General features: G+C 40.6%; 1 pseudogene across 1 annotated transcript in view; it reads left to right on the top strand.

Annotated features, from left to right (window-relative positions):
- Positions 1 to 19743, top strand: part of LOC149806265 (bis(5'-adenosyl)-triphosphatase enpp4-like) — a 92145-nt pseudogene that overhangs the window by 52382 nt on the left and 20020 nt on the right. The window contains exon 2 of the transcript XR_016419883.1: positions 3530 to 4027. The product of XR_016419883.1 is annotated as a bis(5'-adenosyl)-triphosphatase enpp4-like (transcript). The remainder of the gene's footprint in view (positions 1 to 3529; positions 4028 to 19743) is intronic.

Raw genomic sequence — 19743 nt, 5'->3', positions numbered from 1 at the left:
GGTTTCTGTGAAGGAGAGTGACACTTAACTGGTATGTATTTATTCGAGATTGCATTGATTGTTTTCATAGAACTTTCACCAGTAATATCGTTGTTTAAAGAAGCAATCACACTTGGTGTTGCATCTGTGATATTACAGCACCATGCAATTCTTTGCCAGGAAATAAATTTGTTCAAACGCGTTTGCAACTTCAGTTGCTGTTTTAGTTGATAATTGTTCAGCTTCAATGTATCTTCTAGCAACGTCTACTACCGTCAACACGTATTTATATGTGCGTTTTTGACGTTTACATTTTCCAGTGATAGTGTCATGGGGTAAAAACAAAATATCTACCTGATGAACTTCGTTGGGAGTGCTAATATTAAATCATCTGTATTGAATTTGTTTAGGTGCGGTAGGTAAATTTGCCATATTGCCTGATGGTTTAACCGATCTTTGGCAACACCACGCGAGAACCGGCTGCATCAGCGATTTTGTTAATCGCTGCTCTACTCCTCCAGTGTCCTCGTGAACTTCAATAAATTGACTCCTTTATTATAATTATGGACAATTAACTGTCGGCCTCTACGACTAACATACCACTGATTGTCTATCTTATCAGTCAATTGGTAAGAGATTCTCTTTCAGATTTTTATTTTTTACAGACTTCAATGTGTGAATCAACTTAACGTCTGCAATATGTCGTTGTTGTAGGTCTTGATTTTTATACGCGACATCATGAACATAGCGCGCTTGATTAATCACATTCGCTGCATATTCTACAGGTTTTGGTTGTTTTATTTTCGTCGAGTCTAATATCAAGTTGAGATACGGGACTACAATAATTATATCCCTGAAGATATTTTTCACCAGGATACTTAGCCCGTGGAGTTCCAGGCAATCTACCGGGTGCCCTAGCGATATATCCACCACTTGACGTCTCGCGAGACGACACAAATATGTAGTTTTTGTAACACATTTAACGCACATATCTTTAAACACACGTCGACGATTCCTGGAAGTTATTGTTTCTAATCTATTGGTACCTGACTGTTTTTTTTACATCTAACACAATTTAACTCATATACTTATCATATTTGTATAATGAATGCGATTGGCTCTCCAGAAACACGAGAACAGGAGTCAGTTTAGCATCATGTGGCATTACCAAACTCTATTCGTGTCATTATCATTGGTCGGTCTGGATCGGGTAAAACACAGTTGTTGCTTAACCTTATAATGAGATTGCTCAGATGGAACAAACTTTATTTAGTGGCACCATCCGCAGATGACCAACGATGCTATAATGTTCTTAAGGAATTAAATAAAAATTAAAATGATTTGGAAAACAACAACGATGGTGTCAGTGACGTCAATGAATTTATCATTGACATCGATGATGCGCCATCAGTCGATGATCTTGACTGTAGTATTAACAATCTAGTGGTATACGATCATATTATGAGAGTCAAAAATAAATCCAGCCGAATATTCTCCCGAGGTAGACATTAAAACACGGACGTCATTTACGTCACTCAAGGATACGTACAGATCCCTAAAGTGATTAGAGATAACTGCAATCTTTTGGTTGTCTTTAATAGCGTTGATACACATACGCTGAGAAATAACCATAAGGCTTGGTGTCCTGGTGACAAGAATATGAAATCGATTAAAAAGCTTATTTGCTAATGCTCAGAAAATCCCGTATGGATTTATTACAATAAATGTACATGATCCTCGGACGCGATATCGCGTTGGTCTTGATAAAAGCTTTGGTTGAGAGACCTGTAGCCTGACAGCATTACTTTTTTTACCACCAGCAGCAGGGTGGGTTTACGACCAGCCCGGATGTCTCTTGTCGTGAACGATTACGTCAACGGAAATTTAACCACAAGGTCAAGAGGTAATAAAGTGTCGGGGTAACTGACACGTTGAGGCCTCGGTTTATCTTTTTTATAACCTTATTTGTCATTTTGGTAGACGCGTTGATTTAAAAAATGGGACCTTCTTCATAGTGGTATGTACACCCTCCCTGTTGCTCATGTAGTTGTGCAATGGTTAATTCATCATCATCTGATTTAATATTATCATGGATTTCTGCTGTTGTACTCCATAAAGCAGAGCAGGCCTTGTTTTCCCTAATCCGAGTCTCGTTGCTGTTTGAGTCCGTGCGTTGCATATATTCGTGTGTGCTACTAGCAACAGTTCTTTGTGTTGAATGACTGGATTCAGGGAAATTCCTCGTTGACATACATGGTTGACTTATCAGCTCCTGATTTGTTGTACTTTCACCTCGGTTTGCAAATGAATTCTCAATACTACTTTGGATTTAATTCATGATAGTGTACGTTCCTCTTAAAATTTCATTTTATGACTGAGAATGAAATTATTTTACAAAAATTGTTGGTTTCACTTCTTTCTGTTACTGAATTTAAGACCTTAGACTCGTAGGAATTACATGAAATTTCTAACATATCTGGTATCGGTTGCATGTAGACAAAGTCTCGTACGTTGGTGTATCGTTCACTGTAAACTTCACTCTCAAATATAACTCGAGGCTGACGATTTTGCAAAGAAGATACTTTGGTATTTTTTAAAAGACCAACATCCACCAAACAGCAACACCCGCTTTCAAATGACAGAGTGTGTTGTGTGAAGTTTTATTTGTAATAGGACATGTGCTTACATCACCCTATGATGTTTTCAAATGGCAGAGTGTGTTGTGTGAAGTTTTATTTGTAACAGGTAATGTGCTTACATCACCCTATGATGTTTTCAAATGGCAGAGTGTGTTGTGTGAAGTTTTATTTGTAACAGGTAATGTGCTTACATCACCCTATGATGTTTTCAAATGGCAGAGTGTGTTGTGTGAAGTTTTATTTATAACAGGTGATGTGCTTACAGAACCCTATGATGTTTTCAAATGGCAAAATGTGTTGTGTGAAGTTTTATTTGTAACAGGTGATGTGCTTACGTCACCCTATGATGTTTTCAAATGGCAAAGCGTGTTGTGCGAAGTTTTATTTATAACAGGTGATGTGCTTACAGCACCCTATGATGTTTTTAGAACCATGGTGTTCAGCCTTCAGCTTTATCTTTCTGTAGTTCATATGAAAGTTTGTGAGTATTTTCTAACTTGTCTTCCAAGTTATTTCAAAATGGCATTGGAATAGTTTTTCTTTAATTTCTTTAATTTGTTCATTGTCTCTATTACACTTTGTCAAAATATGATCTCATACCAAGCTCGATTCATATTTATTGCGATGTACAGGATTTAGTTCAAAGTTATTTCACCCAATCATTGCCAGCACACCCAGTAAAGTTCTTTTTCGCAATGTTTTCTAGCACAGTGAAGTCAATAGTCAATATCTGCGCTCAGTTTACTATGTTCAAAATCGAATTTCATAACAGAAAGTGTATGCATGCGTTGTACACGTGTGCACTTTTTCAGTTACAATATTTTGATTCATCCTTTTTATATTAAAATAATTAAATTAATATTTTTGAAATATATATGAAACGCATATTAGTTACTTTATTTTGTTTCCAGGACTTTATGAAGAAAGCCATGGGATTATTGCTAATAATATGTACGATCCAGAATTTAACGAAACATTTACTTTGGCTACGAAGACTTCAAAATGGTGGGAAGGTGGTGAGCCTGTTTGGGTGACAGCACGGAAACATGGTAAGAAGAGCGCCACCTATTTTTGGCCTGGAAGCGAAATTGAAATTCATGGATTTCGACCTAATATTTGGAAGAAATACAATTAATCTGACCCTTTCAATAACAGAATTGACACAGTCATCCAATGGTTACTGGACGACCAAGCGGATATAGCGACGTTGTACTTCCACGAGCCTGACTATACTGGCCATATTTTTGGCCCGAACTCGACAGAGGTTTCAAAAAAGGTCGAAGAGATGGACGGATGGCTGGGTTATCTGATGAGTAATCTCACAGATCACGGGCTTTGGGACAAAGTCAACGTGATAGTCACTAGTGACCATGGCATGGCGGCCGTCGACGTCAATTCAAGAGTTATAGGTCTGTCAATAATATAAATATTGTGAAGTAGGTCATGTGATATTTGGTATGTATATTTTTTCTTGCTGTAGGTCTGAAATGGAGTAAATCACAGAATTTTTGTTGGATTATGTTCAGAGAAAAATGTATATGAGTTTACTATATGTTCTACAAGACTGACCCCATTCCGCTTGCCATGGGATCAAGCAACTAACTACAATTCTTTCTGGCTCTTAAGTCTGCTGCTCGTTTGCAAAATGACTAATGGGGACCAAGAAACGACACCATAACATGCATGTGGTTAGTAATCGGGTTGGATTGTCTCTGCAAAATGACTAATGGGGGCCAAGAAACGGCACCATAAAATGCACGTGGTTAGTAATCGGGTTGGATTGTCTCTGCAAAATGACTAATGGGGGCCAAGAAACGACACCATAAAATGCATGTGGTTAGTAATCGCGTTGGTTTGTCTCTGCAAAATGACTCATGGGGGCCAAGAAACGACACCATAACATGCCTGTGGTTAGTAATCAGGCTTCAAATCAAATACGATGAGATACGCTCAGAATCAGGCAATTTTAAATATGTAAATAAACAACAGAGCATCAAATTAGGCATCTTAAAGCGAACCTCCATATACTACGAGGAAACGTATCTGACGTAATCAAAGCACATCAATGGCAATCGTTGTAATGGTTAACGAATGATATAGCCAACACTTTAAACTCTCATTACTGCGTATCTAGAAGAGTGGAAATAATAGTATTAAAACCAAATCGTATCTTTCTCAATTGAATCATCAACAGCAAAATAAAAAATAAAGTTAGCTATTTAAAAGATCATTCATTGATTATAATTGATGTTTTAAGCGGATTATTTCGGACTTTAATAACAGAGAAGAGGTTCATACCTTGATTGCATTAGCTGTTGGAAGTAAATTATTATTCGCAGTCTTTTTTCCATGGTTTACAAATGCTATAGCCTGCACTTTTAATTCTCATTCCCGCTGATATAGAAGAGTGCAAATATTAGTATTAAAACCAAATAGCATCTTTCTCAAGTGAACCATTCAGTATCAAAATATAAATTAATGTGAGTCCTTTAAGATAGCACCATTTTAAATGGACTTTATGAGCTTCCGCAGATCTCGATACTTTGATTGCATTAGTTGTTCTTAGCTAATTACCGATCGCTGTAAAAAAATAAAATAAGGGATCTTCAAAACAAGCATGATTTTTTATCTTAAAGCTGAGTTCTACAGAAAAGGATATTTATGATATTTTTCTTTTAACTAGTCGGGTTTATATTTCTGCCTTACCTATTGAAAATATGGCCAAGTAAATAGAGGAAACCAATAAAAATAAAAACTGTCTGATAAGCAAACTTATGATGAAGTATATATGAAATGGTATGTAAAGACACTCATGCGTAAAATAATATTTTGCTCATTTTATAGTTTAAGTATGGAAAATAAATAGTGTCATCTGTCTGTAGATACTGTACTTCATAACTTGCATTTGATTATATTTCACCTCTTGAAAGACTAAACTATGAATGTAAGTTAAAAATCAGTTACATCAATTGCACTAAAGCATCTGTTTTAATATCACGGAAGAGTTCCGTCATATTTCAAAAGACACCATATTTCAAAGTCTCCATATGGATTAAGTCTGTACAAGTTGTAAGTCTCCATATGGATTAGGTCTGTACAAGTTGTAAGTCTCCATATGGATTAAGTCTGTACAAGTTGTAAGTCTCCATATGGATTACATATACAAAACTACGTATTTGTTTTCTTCCTTATGGGAGGAAAGAACATGTTTGATATCGCGTAGGAATCTCGAAGCCGTCACACCGAAACGGATGTTCCTACTCAGTATCAAACGTGTTCTTTCTTCGAACTCGGAGCAAAGCATTTATACGCTTTTGTATTTATTACATGTTCCCTTTTTATTCCCATAATCTTTAAAATTTTGAAATTTATAATTTAAGAACAATGAATCAAACATTTGGTGTTTTATGAAAGATACTGTACAATCTTTGGAAAAATCCCCATGTGACGTAACCGGGGCTAGGCCCAGATGTTTACTGTGCATCGGTATGTGTGCACTGCAGATGTTGTTAGTTAACCTTCAACTTTGGATTTTTACAAATGCTGTATGGGATATATGAATGGATCTTAACTGCAGTCATATGCAGGTGCACGTCTTTCCTTACTTCTCATTTGGAACATATTATTTTGGACCAGTAGGTGACCCTTTTTACTTACACCCTACTTACTGAATACAAACACAATACTTCCAAGCAAATGTCTATCCGTAGTTAAATACATTCACCTTTATACATAAATCTCATGTATATACAGTACTTTCAAATCCACTATTTTTATGTTTTCATTTAATACAGTAAAATATTGATGCATTCAACATAAATGTTATAATTTAAGCATATATTTTAAGAAAACGGAGATTCGGTCTTTATCTAACATGTGGACTAGATTTTTAATATTTATTTTGACTTTTTTGACAGGAACATTCTGAACAATATTGTTCTGTTGTTTTGTTTTTTTTCTTCTTTATTTTCTACTTCAAAACTTTAAGAATTTAAAATGTCAGCATGCATACTCTCTGAGTGTGCTAAAGTAATGAAAAGGTCTCAACAACATAGTAAAAAGATCTAATTCTTCTAAATTTGCATCACAGTCAAAACAGTCGCTGCTCTCTGAAACATCTATCACTATGTGCAAACGGTTTCCGGTTTTTTCATCAGATTTACTAAACAAAATTAGCTCCCTTGTTAATATAATAAACAAATTGAAATCCTCCGCTTAAACGTGCTCCTTAAAAATATTTTTTAAAGTATTTCGCAGACCAAAAGTTTATAATTCTGAAGTTGAATTGGATTTTGGTTAAGTTTAGAATTTTACAGTGTAGAATCTCTCTCTCTCTCTCTCTCTCTCTCTCTCTCTCTCTGTATCATCACTGTTGTAGCTGGGAACGAGATCAAGGGGTTCGGAGTTTCTGTTCTTCCGTTTCTTGGTTCTTTTGTTTATGTGCCCTCAGCCTTGTTTGCTTCGTCTGGATTTTTAAAACTTTCAATACAATATTTCAGCTGCAAAATACTTTTTTTTTCTTGCATCCCACCCCCCCCCCCCCAGTATTTCGTTAAACCTTGATCTGAGTAGTCATTTTCAAACATGCTTTCCAAAATAGTATTGTCAACCTTAACGAACTCTTATTTCTCGGCGGTAGATTCTAAACTGTTCATGGCTACTTACCACACTCCCCCATTATCCACAGCAGCAACAGTGGCTATATCACCCAATACTTACCACACTCCCCCATTCTCCACATCAGCAACAGTGGCTATAACACCCAATACTTACCACACTCCCCCATTATCCACAGCAGCAACAGTGGCTATATCACCCAATATTTACGACACTCCCCCATTATCCACAGCAACGACAGCGGCTATATCACCCAAAACTTACGACACTCCCCCATTATCCACAGCAACAACAGTGGCTATATCACCCAATACTTACGACACTCCCCCATTATCCACATCAGCAACAGTGGCTATATCACCCAATACTTAGCACTTTCCCCCATTATCCACAGCAGCAACAGTGGCTATTATCACCCAATACTTACCACACTCCCCCATTCTCCACATCAGCAACAGTGGCTATAACACCCAATACTTACCACACTCCCCCATTATCCACAGCAGCAACAGTGGCTATATCACCCAATATTTACGACACTCCCCCATTATCCACAGCAACAACAGCGGCTATATCACCCAAAACTTACGACACTCCCCAATTATCTACAGCAACAACAGTGGCTATATCACCCAATACTTACCACACTCCCCCATTCTCCACATCAGCAACAGTGGCTATAACACCCAATACTTACCACACTCCCCCATTATCCACATCAGCAACAGTGGCTATATCACTCAATACTTACGACACTCCCCCATTATCCACATCAGCAACAGTGGCTATATCACTCAATACTTACGACACTCCCCCATTATCCACATCAACAACAGTGACTATATCACTCAATATGACTGAATTTCTGAAATTAATAAAGTGTCTTTGCATTTTTGAATAATTTAAGATGTATGCAATAAATCACTCGCGATATTATATAACTGGACAATTACTGAATATTTCAATTTGCAAAAGTATGTAAGTCTCCATATGGAACAGAACTGTACAAATTGTAGGTGAGTTGTAGAGTATGCCACTTCAAATGCCAATCATGTTAAATATGAATTCTTCATAAATGTGGAAATTTAATATGGACAAAACTGTATAAAAATGTAACATCATGGATCTGTTTGGCCGGAAATGATGGGTATATCTAGTGGGTAATGTAATATTAGTAGTGAATAGGGGCACTAGAGCGACAATGGGAATTAGCATTAAAAACACCCCTGGGCAAATATAGCGACAATGGAAATTTAACATGGAGAAAAATCGTGGGCAAATATAGCGACAAGGGAAATTAACATGGAGAAAAAAATTCGTGGGCCACTCTAGCGACAAGGGGAATTGAACATGGGGGGAATAAAGTGTGGGTCTATCTAGGGATAAGGGGGAATTGAACATGGGATTTTTTATTTTTTTTTTAAAAAGGGGTAGGCAATTGAAAGTCATTCTCTTTTCGAGAAATATGGGTGGCCCTGAAAAGGGCCTTTGGTTTCTTCTTCTGCTTCTAATTTCTTCTTTTTCTCAACCAACTTCTTATTTTCTCTCCTACACTCTTTCTCTTCTTTTTTTTTCTCCTCCTCTTCTTTCTTCTCCTCCTCTTCTTTCTTCCTCTTCTCATTTTCTTCTTCTTTTTCAATTTTTTCATTCCATTCTCTTATCCTCATCCTTTCCTCTTCATCCTCCTTCTCCTCCTTTATCTCTTTCATGACACCACTTATTATGTCCTTTACTTTTCTTAAGTTATTAATCTCCATCTTTACTCGATGGGGACTATAGGAATAGTGGTCTTCATTGAGTCTCACTAACATCTGCTCCATTATTCCTAAATTGTCCAAAACGTCTTGTAATTTTTGCATTTTGTCAAGGTGGTTCGAAGCCATCTTCTTTGTAGAATGGTTTGAACGACGAATACTGTGGGTTCTTATACGAAAAGCGCGGACGTGAAGGAAAACATCCCCCTAAAACATAAAATTGATCTTACCTAGATCATGACCAAACAACGCGCGGACGTGAAGGAAAACATCCCCCCTACTTTCTCATTTCATATAATATACTATCCACATAAGTGAAGCTACATTTAACAAACCCCAAATCTACTATTTACACACGCAAATCATTGAAACAAAATCCATAATCTACTATCCACACAATCATACATGAAATGTTACAAAACCCAAACTATACTCTCCACATACGCTAAGAAACAATAAACAAACCCATAATCTACTATTCACACAAACGTACTTGAGCGCTTACAAACACAAACACACAAGCACAAACACAAACACATACCCTCACACTAGAAAAAAAGAGTCAGTGTTTATATTCACACTACTCTACCTACACACATTGGCAAATTGATGGTTATTTCTTTTCTAGAGTATTGGGTAGCCCTGAAAAGGGCTGTTGGTGTTTTTTTTTTAACTCCAGATGCACCTATCTAATGATGGCACCTTCCTGGCCTGGCGCCACACACGCATCTTCTACTCCAGTCTTTCCAGTTGACTCGTTTGGCTGGGAACACAGAGGGAGGATGATTAGCTTCATCACCCCAATCCTCTGTCTCTGGTATCTTGTAAGCCATCCTCTCTCCTATTTTCTTTTCCTCCTCTTCCCTCAGTCTTCTCTCCTCCTCTTCCTTCTTTATTCTTTCCTCTTCTACTATAGCCTCCGCAGCCAGTTCATTTAACAGGCGCCTGACATATTCCAGATGTATCTGGAGTTCAAGAAGTTTGCTTATTCTGGTATTCATTCTGGTGTTGATCAATCAACAAGGGTAGCTAGACTGCCCAGCGAGTTTCAATTTATAGTGAAAGCGCGGACGTGAAGGAAAACATCCCCCTAAAAACATAAAATTGATCTTACCTAGATCATGACCAAAAAACAACGCGCTGACCTAAAAGAAACACTCACTCACATTTTTATGCTACCCATCACTATTCTAAAAAAGTTTTTTCATTAATCACTTCAATATAATATCCACATACGCAAAGTAATCAAACCCCAAATCTACTCTCCCCACACCTCAAACACCTAAAAAAGACATGATCTTAATCTACTATCCATACCAACGTACGTGAGCACTTACTAACACACAATCCTATACACAAACACACACCCTCACACTATAAAAAAGAGTGTTTATATTCACACTACTCTACCTACACACATTGGCAAATTGATGGTTATTTCTTTTCTAGAGTATTGGGGTAGCCCTTAAAAGGGCTGTTTTTTTGTTTGCTATGGCAATCTTTTAGTTTCTAAGAATGTGATGTCCTCTGAGGATAGACTTTCTGGCGATAGGTCTGCTTCTTCGGAAAGAGAAGAAGAACTCTTTGGTGTCGATACGACAATCGACAAAGCCTCTGTCAGGTTCAGGTTGCTCCTGCTGTTGTTGTTGTTGCTGTTGCTGTTGCTGCTGCTGTCTCTCAAGTCTGTACTTCTCTGTCCATTCTACTTTCTCCCTGTTCACTTCTTCTCTGAAGAGCTCTTCTATCAGGTCTTCAGTGACTTTTAACAGTCTCACATTCTCTATCTCTTCTGGCTTCGGTATCAGACTGTGTCTGACCCTATGCAAATTCACGTAGGCTTCGTTTAGCTTAGCTAGTTTGGAGCACATCTTCGTAGGAGCATGAGTCGACAATGGATGGCTAGACTGGAAATTTCCCCGGTTCTTAAAGTCAAAGCGCGGACGTGAAGGAAAACATCCCCCACACGGTTTTCGAGCCGCAACGTTCAATGAGTGTCATGAGAGGGATAGTAAGAAATTAAAGAGCATCAATGAGTGTCATGAGAGGGATAGTAAGAAATTAAAGAGCATGAATCAAACATTCTTATAGTCAAACAAAAGACAAAGGCATTTTTTCAAAACACAACATTTTTTATTCAAAAATCACTTAACACTAAACAACAACTCTACACTTTTTTAACAATAATCCAACCATATAACATCAAACATTTTTTTCTAATGACAAACATTTTTTCAATTTACAATCTACTTTAAACAGGGCTGACAACGTTGTGAATGAAATTGTGATTTCCACTGTTGGAAGTCATTAGGCCATTGATGGACACTACGTTTCCTAGCTTGAGACAAAAGATAAGCATAATGGTCACATAACCATCGATCTACTTTCACATCGTTTCTAGAAGAAGAACGAGGATCAAAATGAGTCAGTAAATGTTCTAAGGAATAGCCCAGGCTGCGATGATGCAGAAAATACACGCAATATTGTCCACACACCAAGGAATCTGTGCCTTGTAATTTCACATTATTGAATCGGGTGGTCTGAGCATTTCTTCTCATAAAGTCAATGATATCGTCTTCCAAAGGGGGCAATCCATACGAATCGAAATATTCCACACATCCTTCTTGAGGAAAGTAGACGGCTACCCAGTGGGTTCCTGGGAGATGACTGTCGTCCGTGTTAATGACATAAGCTTGATGGTTTTGAGGTTTGCGATGAGGGAGTTCATCTTTAGCACAGACGACAGGATTCCAAGAAGACGTATACGAACTGTGGTTCAAAAGGTAATAAAGTTCCCAGGTATCCATTGTTTTGTGTGTTTTCTTCTTCACAGGTAATAATAAGTCATCAATTCGATCCTGACTTTTTGCTTGAAAATGTCTGACAAATAACCGTTTCTTCGTTTCGTCTCCTCACACTGATTCAGGAGAGCTTCGATGCGATGAATCTCTTGAGTGGTTAATGGTGGACAAGAATGTTCACGCAAGTCTTTATACCACTGGTGCAACACGTCTTCGTCCGAGATGAGACTCCAAGCTTCGTCCAGATACTCGTCCAATTTTTCTTCTTGACTCAACATCAGGCATTTATCGTGTTGAATTTGACTGGGATGATCGTTTTGACATCCATAGCAATTTTTCTTGATCAATTCCGTTATTTTTTCGACCAAGTGTTTGGCAAAACAGGAGACTAAATGGGCTTCTTGTTCTGGCCATCTCGACTTCATCATGACAACTTCTTCGTCTTTATCTTGGGATTCTCCTTCCACAGTTTCCTCACATTCCATCTTCAAAGTTTCTCCACTAGGTAAAGAGGGATAACAGTCATCCATAGCTTCTAATAGTCTAGAATGACTTCTCTCAAACTGTTGATTTCTATCGTATTATCGAATTCTGCATACAGGATGACGTTCACTGTCTCTGGCAGCTCTTTTGCAAACTGAATTTCCACACGAATCTGGCCAGATTTTATAGGGTGGAAATGTCCCTCGTCGCTGCCTTGGTCTGGAGTGAAATCGAAAGCCCACAAAGCATAGCCTCCTTTGTAATCGTCGTACGTAATGCCGTGACTGGTGTTGGTTCCTAACTGATCGGTGGCTTCGTACAAGGACAAGTACGATCTCAAGTAATTCATCTTAGTCTCGTCGTCACTAAAGACAGGTTCGAAAGGTCGGGTACACAAGGTCTTGCCATCGCGACTGACCTCGATTTTCTTCACATAAAAGTGTTTAAAGTTGAAAGGATTTTTAGCGATAGCTCCGTTGAAGGCTTCATTCTCGACCATACCAATGATCAAACGTTTGGTTAGCTGTCCTTGGAACAGGTGATCTTCGATCATGGATCGTTGCCCCCTGGGAATAGTGAAAGTTTTCACTTCCACGCGTCGGATCTTATACTTGGCGGTCGCTCTGCTCAACGTCTGACTAATGTCGTTACCTACTTTGGGTAACACTGCCACACGGCGTACGTAGAGTCTGGCTTCTTGGATTTTGGTTTTGTAATTATTGTCAGTATCAGCTATTAAATGGAAAGCGGTACTGCTGCGATTCAGTCTCAGGCGGACATCCACCCCGTTCAGCAAATACTTTTCTTGCAACCACATGTCCAAATGCAAACGATCCATCAGTTCTAAACTCTTTCCATCTTTGATTTTGTCTCTTCGTTCTACAAATCCCGCATTGTGTTCTTTGGTTGTATCAGTTTTGAATGTTTCAAATTCGCCTCCATCGTCAGCTTCCCATACCACACAGGCATCGAGATGGGTGTTCTTGGCGTCTATTCCGTACGTCAAGAGATTTTCCAGGTACGCTCGATAAGGGTAAGTATCCATGCTGCTACTGACTAGTTTGTTATTCAAGTACAAGTCCACTCCGCTAAACAAGGAATGCATGAAATTGTTGACGGGAGCTACTGGCTCAGTGTCTATAGCATTTCCATCCTTATCTTGAACTTTGACTTTCAAGTACAAGTAACTGCTATTCAGATCGATGTAATCTTCGGGCTGTCCTTTGATTTCAAACTCGATGGGAGCGGAATCAGTCAATGAGGAGACGGGGTGAAATTCCACCCACTGGGATTCTTGCATGGTCATCATGGTGGGGGGCATGACAAACAGGTCCAGTTCCGACTTGGAACAAGCGCAAGACTCTCGGTGCATCATTTTGTTCAGTTTTTTTTCAATAATCGAAAACGTCTAAGTCTCGAACGGTTCTTCTTTTCTTGGCCTTTCTAGCTTGAAGTCTGGTGAAAGGGTGTTTTCTTCGTCGTCTCTTTCTGCCTTGTCCTTGCTGAATGCCTGACTCGGTAGCGTGCAGGGCATTTATAGGTGTTTCTCGGTGACCCAAAATGTCTTTGCCCGTTTGCAGCAAGACATTTTTGCCTGCCCTCATGAAGGCTTCTTTAGGGTTTTGTTTGTCGATGATGACATTTTGGAGAAATTCTTTGCCTTGCGTCAGTGCCGCATCTTTCAAGGCGTGCAATCCGCGTGTCACCATCGGTTTCAACACCGGGGCCACCGAACGAAAGGCCGATTTTAACATATCTCCTAAACCGTGTCCTCGCTGTCGAGCAACCCCTCGATACACTGGATACATGACTTACGAATCGTGAGAGAACCGTTTTCGAAAATGGAGTTTCACCGTGACTTTTCCTTTGGTGAATGGAATATTTTGTCCCAAATCTCCTTTTATAGCAATGTTGACCGTGTCCAAATTCGACTTGCTGACAGGCAAATAGTGAGGATGGACAAATTCGCGGTGGACGTGATAAGTGTTTCCACCTTCCTCGTCAGTGACCGTGGCAGAATTTACTTTGAAAGGAATGACACGCAGTAACGGCACGGAGGTGTGTCCCACCACGTTGTACTCCACCACATCGGAGTACACAAAGATCAAATTCAGTCCCTGGTTCAGTTCTACCGGGAAACGAAAATACCTTGCAAAATGCTCGTTGTTGTCAATCTCTGCGATCTGAATCTTTTTGGAGTGCTTATCTGTGACCAAATTGAAGTCTGCACCCAAAATGTCACACAATCCAGGGCAAAATTTAATACGTATACTTTTTTCCTCATTTTCAAATTTGATGAGTAGACGGTGAAACTGTTTGTGGTACTCGATGGTGACACGTTTACCTACTTTGGTCAGAACTTTGTCAAATGTTGCATAGAATTTGTCAGCGATGGCCTCCACCAGATGTTGACCACTAAAATTATGGCCTGAGTTAATTTTAAAGTGATAAACGTAAAAAGGAGGAGAAGTGTCACTGCTGTTACGGGGTATTGGGTCCTTCGCAAGATGTAATCTATGTTGAGGACTGATCGTCATTTTTTCCTGCACTGCTGGGTCAAGAATTTCGACGTCAAAAGTGTTTTGAGTTTCAGTGATGTTTTTGATTTGTGTTGGGTGAATCATTTCTACCAAAGCCACTTCCCAATGGGCTTCGTGATCTAAGGGGATGGCCTGAGGTAATTTGGCCGTGTAACAGCACAACGTGTTGTTGGGAAACACCTCCATGGAACTGTCACTGGGTAAGGTTAAGTAAAATTGGTTTTGGTGACTCATAATTCCAGAGTTCTGTGGCTGTCCGAGGGGTTAGTGGACGTCAGAGGCGTGTCTCCGCCCAAAATGGGGTTCTGGTTGTGGTTGTTGTTGGAGTGGTGACTGACACTGGCACTGGACACAAGGTTCCCGTGGTTCACGTTCGAGGAGAATTTCAGGGAGGGATTGGGAAGCAGGTAACCGATGCAACTGCTCAATAAAATGGTCCACAATTGTTTGTCTCCTTGTTGCAAACTCAAATTGGCAATGGCTGCCCCGATGACACAATACACCACGAAGATTTAGCAGAAAAAGACGATTTGCGTTTTAGGCACACGTTCTCCACACCACACCCACAAGGGTTGTTTTTGTAAATCTTGCACAGAAGAACTAGGTGAAGGAGTGGTCGACGTAGCTGCGTCTGTGTGAAAGGGCATGATGGTCACTTCTTTTTATAGTCGATGACTTGTGAAGCGTCGATCCAAGAATCAAAACTGGGTGGATGTCCTTTCCAACGTACTTTGACTTCTTTGACACGTCGTTTGCCCACTTTACGAGTTCTGCGCTCGAGAATGCTTTCGATGACGTACACGTCGTATTCTTTTTTGGTGACACGTTGTATCTCGGGCAAATAAAACGTTCCTTTGAGCACTTCTCCGTTCATGTCTTCCAATTTATAGACGGTAGGATGACGACCATGCACTCGTCCAGTGACGCGAAACAATTCGGTCGTCCAGTTAGGTAAATAACCTTTGTCGAAAGTGCGTTTGGTTTTGCCAATGCGCACCCAATCTCCTACGGCCAACATTCCACTTTTCTTGGGGACAGCCCTCGTCGGGGACATACCAAACAGGCGCTCAAACACCAACACTTCGTTCTCGGGAGTCACTTCTTGCGGGGCACGTCCGATGCTTCGATGGTAAGATTGGTTGTACGCTTGCACCAGGTGCGGTAAGATGTCGATGTATTTCAGAGTGTGGTGATGCGTAAAATATTTCCACATGCGTTCTTTCAAAGTGCGTTGAAAACGTTCTACGATGCTGGCTTTGGTTTCGGGATTCTCGGTGGTAAAAAAATGAATGTCACGTTTCTTTAATTCTTTTTGGAAAGCTTGGTTCAGAAATTCTGTGCCTTTGTCCGTTTGCCATCGAAGAGGGTGACGACCGCTTTGTTTCAACACCCGTTGCAGGGCTCGCACTAACTCGCTGCTGGATTTGGAAGTCAAGGGTACGACCCAGGCAAATTTGGAAAAGACGTCGATGACACAAAACAAATATTTGTAGCCACGATTATAGCTGGCCAAATGAGAGACATCGGCTAAATCGGCTTGCCATTGATGATCGATGCCTTCCACTCGGGTGCGACTTCTGGCAAACTTGCGTCGAATGGGTTTGTGTAAAGTGTAGGTAGCTTGTTCTTGTAACCGTCGTTGCACTTGAGGTAAACGGAGACTTTTCAGTCGAGTTTTGACAGCACGATACAATTTTTGAACTCCTGCGTAACCTGTAGGATGCGAGGGATCGTAGTAAATGCTGGCTAAGACTTTTTCCATTTTTTGTGTTGGTTGGTGTGTTAATAAGGCACCCACTCTTGGAAGATGCTACTCTTTTTCTCTTGGGGTACTTTTTTGGATTGCAATGCTTTGCGTGTGCGACCGGCAATAGGTGTTGAAGAGGAGGATGTCTGAGCGGGGGATATCGGTTCTTGTTTCACTTCTGTCTTCGCTTCTGTCTTCACTTTCTTTTTCTCTTGTGATGAAGAAGGGGTGGCCATCATCTTTTTAATCCATCCAATTCTGGAGGTAGGTGGTGGTGTTAACTTGCGTACTTTTTCTGGTGGTGTTTGAAACCCTTCTTCTTCTTCTTCTTCTTCTTTTCCTTTTTCTGTCTTGGTCACTGGTAGTGGTGGTACTGGTACTGGTACTGGTACTGGTGATGGTGCTGGACTTTTCATCAAGGTCTTAAAATCTTTCAGAGTGGGTAGAGCTGTTTCGTCTAAAGCTTTCTGGTGAAAGAGTTGCAGTCGTTGCAAAAGTTGACCGTACTTTTGCGATTTTTCTGTTTCGGACAAATCTTGGCGATCCATCAAGGACTGCAATTCGTGTTGTAACTGGGACATCTCGCTCAAATTGGGATTGGGAGGTAAATGCGGGGTGCGTTGTTCTTGCCACCGATGGTATTCCATCCATCGTTTGTAAGGCACTAAAGCCAGTTTTCGTCCTTCCATGGGGTTGTCAGGGGTCGATTCTGAGATCTTGGGACTTCCGAGGGCCTTTTTATCTTGCTCCCACCAGTCCTCCCAACATGGTTCCCAAGACTCCTTTCAGTAAGGGGTCTAACAAGAGAGGTAAAATGCCTCCACGTTGGACCAACATCTTCTTCTTTTGACGAATGGGAATTTTCTTTTGAACCATTTGGCGAAGAATGTGACGATGTTTGCTTAAGAATTGTTTCTGGTGTTTGGACAAAGGGATCGTGCCTTTCAAGACGTTCAAACAACATTCGCACACGGTATCGATGACCTCTTTGGAGGCCGATTGAATGAGTTTTTTTCGTAGAGGTGGAGAAGCTTTGGACAGGACAGATAACATGTCCCCATGTTTGACTAAACGTGGTGGTAGTCCTTTCCTTTTCTTTCCTTGGGGTTTTCTGGAGGGTGACATCTTTGAGTCTTCAGGAGCACCAAAAAACACTGATACCCTACTTGGTCACACAACTGTTTTTTATACTGGAACGCGTCGCCACTGATTGTCTTTACGTCGTATTAGTTTGAGGACAGGCATGACACGTCGTGCAGGGGTACGCAACGGACCAAATCGAGCCAGTTCCTGCTTGGACAAATCCAGTAAACTTTGTAACGTACCCGATCTTTCTTGGACTTTGATTTTGGGAGAAGGTACTTTGTGAGCAGCAGCCACTGCCGCTAAATTGGAGGGTCCTGCCACTGGGGAAGTTCTTTTTGGGGTCATCAACGGAGAAGTTCTTGGTGTGATCAACGTCTCCAAGTACTCTTCAGTTCTTGGTGTCATCAACGGAGAAGTGGATGAACGTGAGGATGCCGGAGACGCAGTCACTGCCGTGGCAGGTCGTGGTTTGCGAGTGTAAGGTTGCGTCCTGGCCGAAGTGCCTCTCTTGCGACTAGTTTTCTTCTGTGGACTTTTCTTTTTCTGGGGACTTTTTCTCTGTTTCTTTTTCTGGGGGCTTCTTTTCTTTTTCCGGGGTGGTGTCTGGTAAGAGGAGGGTCCCGCCACTGGAGAAGTTCTCCTTGCGGTACCTGGTCTTTTTCTTTTTCTTCTTGGGGCTTCGTTGGACTTTTTTCTTGGGTATAACTTTGGGGGCATTAGGATCCCATCTTAAGAGAGAGCGAATGATGACCCCTCCTAGAGTACCGCTCCCTCCAGGTTTCAAAATGATTTGCTTTTTGGTTTGAGTGTCGATGCGGGGATCGGCCAGTTGGACCAAAGCGACTTTGTTTCGATCAGAAAAGCGTTTGGTTTGATGAGGAATCTGAATGATCCCTTGGAGTAATTGACGTGCCGTCACCGTGAACCATCGTAAGACTTCTTTGAGACTCGCTTCTAAGGCACGAGCTCGTATTTGTGGATTTTTTTCTCGACTGATACCATACAAGGCACGAATCAATTTGACGGGAAGATGCGACTGAAGGGACGTCATGTTCAAAATGTGTGAGACAGACGAAAAAGGGTCTGAGGTTTTTATAGATTTTTTTATGTGGAGTGAAATTAAGTCGAGGACGGAGACGTGTACAGGACAGGCCCTCCGTCTTGGCACCAGTGGTGAAACAAGTGGGTACGAAATCGCAAATCCTCGGGAGTCGTAGGTTTCAAATCGACGAGTAAATAGGCGTGTGGAGTTTGAGTGGCATCGTCATACGCCTGAGTCAGCCAAGGCGTTCCTAACTGTTTGGCTAAGACTTGCACTTGCGATTTATCTCGAGGGCTTTTAAACAAGACCACGTAATGCGCATTGAGACTGATGGTGCGATGGGCTTTACTTTGTTGAAACAAATTTTGGGTGATGTAAACGACACTGGCATTACTTTGATGCCCTTTGAGCGTGAACCACAGTTTAGTTTCTTCTTCGTCCTCTCCTAGCATGTCGTCGAAAATGACCAAATGGGTTTGACGGGAGTCAGAGACGATTGCGTCGTCTTCTTTAGGAATGCCTTCCACAAACACGATGGAATCGCCTTGACTTTCTCGCAAGAGGCTGTACGCCGATTGCCACTCTTTGTAACACCACACCATTCGCTGAGGTGGCCGATCGATCAAATGATGTTTATGTTCGATCAAACGTTTGACGAATTCGGTTTTGCCTGAACCGCTAGGTCCAGCAATGAGCATGTTAAAGGGATGGCGAAGATACAAAGCCTCCCAACTGGCACGATCTAAGTGTTCGTCGATGACTCTGACAGTAGAGGAAGAGGGAGCAGAGACAGCAGAGGTAGCCATTGTGTGAGAAATGTCACTTGTGACACGAAAACAAACAAGACAAGAGTTTATATACTTTTTACAGAGCACGTTTATTGAATGTTTCAAACATGAATACGAAAGACAAAAATACATAAAAGCCAAAGGCTTACGTACAAGGATAAAAGGCACATGATAACCATTAACGTGGAATAAAAACAAGTGTCTGTACAACAACATGTTTTGGGTAATGTTCTAACCAGTTCTATAGTAGGGGGTAAGGTCACACAAGTG

This window comes from Sinohyriopsis cumingii, chromosome 2 (genome assembly GCF_028554795.1).
Source record: "Sinohyriopsis cumingii isolate HCF-2022 chromosome 2, ASM2855479v2, whole genome shotgun sequence".
In the NCBI taxonomy this organism is placed as follows: domain Eukaryota; kingdom Metazoa; phylum Mollusca; class Bivalvia; order Unionida; family Unionidae; genus Sinohyriopsis; species Sinohyriopsis cumingii.
The sequence above is the reverse complement of the archived record's forward strand: the minus strand, read 5'-3'. Positions and strand labels throughout refer to the sequence as shown.